This window comes from Narcine bancroftii, chromosome 3, assembly GCF_036971445.1.
Source record: "Narcine bancroftii isolate sNarBan1 chromosome 3, sNarBan1.hap1, whole genome shotgun sequence".
Lineage (NCBI taxonomy): Eukaryota > Metazoa > Chordata > Chondrichthyes > Torpediniformes > Narcinidae > Narcine > Narcine bancroftii.
Window position 1 is genome coordinate 48,822,577 of NC_091471.1, and position 4,572 is coordinate 48,827,148.

The 4,572-nt window shown below is 40.0% G+C and overlaps 1 pseudogene; it reads left to right on the top strand.

Moving 5' to 3' along the window:
* The first annotated feature begins 349 nt into the window (after positions 1 to 349).
* Positions 350 to 2,783, top strand: LOC138756677 (T-complex protein 1 subunit zeta pseudogene; annotated as a pseudogene).
* The last annotated feature ends 1,789 nt before the right edge of the window (positions 2,784 to 4,572 follow it).

Here is a 4,572-nt window from a genome sequence, read left to right on the forward strand (position 1 = left end):
AAGAAGTCATATGTTGATAATAAGTAATACAAAAGAACCCAACTTTCTTTATCGTAATTAAAAAAAAACATCACATGGTACCAGGAGTGGGTAACAGTGGGTATCAGCAAGAGATTTGGAAAGTGTGAACTGCCTGATGCTGTATTTGGACTGGGAATATTGACTATGCATGGCAGTTGTTCAAACAACGATTCTCGCTGTATCTGCAATTCATTGGACTCGATAGCAAACCGGATGCATGGTTGATTGCACTGAGCCTTACTTTGGCGGGACCTCAAGCACTAGAGGTTTTTAAAGGTTTGTTTTTGCCGAGGCAGATGACCAGGGCAAGTTCAAGAAGATTATCGAGATGTTCGATGGACACTGCTCACCAAAGAAAAATGAAACATTCGAGAGGTATGTGTTTTGCTTGCACACACAGCTGCAGGCTGTATCAAAAGCTTTGATACTTTTCTAAATGGACTTGAATTTGAAAGCAAGAACATGCAATCTTCAAAGATTTTAGACTTTAGGTGAAAGTTAAAGGTAAAGTGCATTGTGTTAATATGTGTGTAAATAAGAACGACACTTTCTAGCATACAATGCACGCGGCTGGGCGGAAACTGGACATGATGTATATGAGAGGAGTTGTGAGCATTGTCAGTTATTGCTGTTGTAAGTCGTTGGAGGTGGTGGAAGCAACACAACGAAAATAAAATAATTTAACTGATAAACCCATGTAAAGTCATTCTTCTTGAAAGAACAAATAAAACATGATTTCAGAAGTGTCTGATTGAATAAGCGAAGATGATAGTTCATAAGCATAGATAAGTCCTCCCACACAGATGCAATTTACTGTCAATCTAGCCAATAATTGGAAGCATTTCAAACAGTGAGTCAACATTTATTTAGAGGTTAGTGGAATGGGAGAGACCTGATGAAAAATGGAAAGTGTCTATATTTTTGCATGCGATGGGTAAAGATGCTTTGGACATCTATAACATTTTTCAAATTGATGAGACAGCTTTTATGTTGGACACTCTGATGACAAGATTTGAGGAGTATTTTGTCCAAGTGTGAAAGATTCAAGTTTTTCTCTTGTGACCAGAAACAAGGTATGAGCTTTGAACAATACTTAGCTGAGATTCACACACCGAGTAAGCCCTGTGAAATTGGAGATATGAAAAATTCATTCATTAAAGACAAATTGAAAAATGCATTCATTAAAGACAAATTGAAAAAGATTTGACCCTGGAAAAGGCTGTTAATATGTGCAGGGCAGCAGAGACCACATGAATACAAGCTAATAAGGTGTACAGGATAGACACAGCAGTGGATGAGATGAAGGCAGATAGGCCTTTCCTGTTCATGTTTCCTAGAGCAACAATGAAGCAAAGTGGTAAGCTCAAACAGCAAATGCAACAGGTGCGAAGGTAGAAATTTTCCAAAGACATGTCGTGCCCTGGCAAGTCTTTCTACAAATATGGGAAGAAGAATCACTTTGCAAGGTGCTTAGGTGGAACCTTTATCTCAAGCTTCTTCAAAAGAATCATTTTTCTTGTCAACATCAAAGGAGTCACCTGTAAGAGCTGCTTCAAGAGAGTCACTTAATCGAATTGGCATAGATGATCAAACCTCTGGTCCTATCTTAGATCCATTTTCAGATATGAAAAGTGAAACAGAAGATTCTACAGGGATTGTTAAGAGCCTAAGTGGGGATCTATCTTCCCACCAGTTTTGTAGATAATGTGAGGAGTTGGCTGATATAACTGATTCTGCTTTTCGTAACAATGATGCCCTTTGGCAAAACAAGAAAATAATGAGTACTGCAGGAAAGTCCAGATACTGACCTGTGAAATTGAGGCACCAAAGGAAATGAATGAATCCCTTGAGTGCCAGATGCAAATATGGAAGACTGGTATAATATGGAGGCCCAGGACACAATTTCCCAGCTTGAGCATTAAATCAGTCACTTGGAGGATGAGATAGTTTTCCATTTTCAAGAACATCAGAAAAAGGCCCTGGAAATGCTGAACCAGGTGAAGATATCCAAAGAAATGGGTAAAGAGACCCTTTATGTTATAAGGATATCATTACACACAAAGGTCCACAATGAATCGGCAGCTGTCAGAGGCAGTGGTCGATGGTGTTCTGAGAGTGAAGAAACCAAACGAGACAATGGTTGCCTTCTTGGTTGAAATTATGGAGATGAAACACAAAATAAAAACATTTCTTGTGAAGGGAATACTAATGGATCACGATGCTCAACACCCGAACATGAAGAAAAGAGTGGAAGATCAGTACATTCTCACCTGCTGCATTTCACTGAAGTATGAAAAGATGGAAGTAAATTATGGATTCTTCTATAAAAGTGGTGATGAAAAAAAAATGTACAAGTGGAGAGAAAGTTCATTGAAGACAGAGTTAATAAAATTATAGCACTGAAAAGAAAAGTTTGTGGAGATTTAAAAAAAGGATTTGTAGTAATTAGCCAAAAACATTTTGATTCATTGTTATTAGATACAGCTGGAAAATAAAGTATTGAAGATGGATGTGTGACAGATGCTTTGATCAAATACAAGGCCAATGTAAAAAGCAGAGCACAATTGGGAGTGCAAGCATTTGCAGATGCTCTGTTTATTATTCCCAAGATGCTTGCACAAAATGTAGAATATGACCCTCAAGAGACACTCATAAAAATTCAGTCTGAATATTCTAAAAACAGTCAACTTGCTGGAATAGATTTGAACTCTCCAATGAACAGAACAGAAAACATGTCTGCAAGGCCTGAGCAAGAACATTAAACTCAGGCATGAGAACTAGCTAAAAAAATGGACAGGTTCTGCTGCAACTTTTACATTGTTAAGTGTTTGTGTGACTGGTTGACATTTTGCTGGTGTGAAATTTATCCCAGTCGAACCTCAAGAAGAAAAGCCTTGCCCGTTTAATGAACCAAATGAAGATGGGAAATAGTTGTCTAGTCTACTGTATCTTGTACATACTCTGTAAGTATGCTTTTATGTAGACATAGTATTGTGTTATTGTTTTTTTTTGTAAAAGGAAAAGTGTATTATTTTGCATGTAAATAAGAACTACATTTTCCACCGAAGATGACGTATATGAGGGGAGTTGTAAGCATTGCCAATTATTGTCAGTTATTTTCAATTGAAGACACTTGGAAGTCATTGGAGGCGGTGGAAGCAACACAAGGAAAATAAAGTCATTTAACTGATAAGCCCACATAAAGTCATTCTTCTTGAAAGAACAAGCATAACAAGCACCACCTCATGTTTGTAGTAGTCCCAGATGGGCATGACTCACTGTTTGGTGACAGAGCATGTGAAAACCTAGGCCTAGTCCAGGGGGTGTACTGCATGAACAGTGCCGATGCACAGAACAGCATAGAGAAAATATTGGATCAATTTCCAGACATCGTCAAGGGGTTTGGAGTTCTATCATTCACCTATAAGATACAGTTAAAGGAGGATGCACAGCCAGTAGTGTATGTCTCAAGCAGGGCTGGATTAACCTAGTAGTGAATGTAGCATATACTATGGGCCTCACATTGAAAGTACTCCCGCATTTATGACAGTACTATGCATTATGAACTTAAACATTTTCATTTTCATCTTTGTGCAGCGGCTATGAGATACCACACTGATAGCCTATGTTAATAACCCCGATTAATGTTGATAATTGGCTAAAATCACTAACCTTAAATTGAAGGTTAGTAATTTTAGTCTATTATCATCTTTAATCGGGGTTATTAACACAGACTGTGCGTGTGCTGCATCTCATAGCTGCTGCAGGCTGCATAATTGTTGGGAAATAAAATATGAAAGCTTAAAAGGGTGGTAGTGAAAATTATTATAGCCTTTCATCAAGGATGTAACATGCCACTTGAAGGGAGGAACCACTGTCCTTGCCTCGTCCAACTGCCTCACTCCAAGCCCCGACTGTCCGTTGGGCACCCAACCCCCCCCTCCATCTAACTCCCAACATAGCAGCAGGGGTGCAGTGTTTCTAGACTTTACCAGAGCGCCACTCTGGCATCTGATCAGGCCACTTAAGGGCCGCCTCGGCAGTTTGCAAGATGGCTCAATGAGAGAACAATGTTGCCTTTGTTACTCATAATGCTCCACACAGCTAGAACCGCTCTACCAATGAGACCTGTCTGAGGGTAGCATGGTTGGCGTGGCAGTCAGCACAATGTTTTTACAGTGCCAGGAATCAAGACCAGGTTTCGAATTCCACGCTGTCTGTAAGGAGTTTGTACCTTTCCCTCTTGTCTGCATGGGGTTATCCCGCGGCTCTGGATTCCTCCCACCATTCTAAACAATCTCTAAGGAGATGTCCAGGAGTCTCCACGTTGATGCAAAATCATGAAGAAGGCTTGCCAGCAGCTATACATTGTGAGGTGTTTGAGGAGATTTGGTATGTCACCGAAGACTCTCGAAAACTTCCTCAGGTGTACCATGGAGAGCATTCTGGCTGGCTACATCATTGTCTGGTATGGAGGCACCAACTCCAGGGGGTTGTTAACTTAGCCTACCACATTGCAGGCACCAGACCACACTCCATCGAGGACATCTA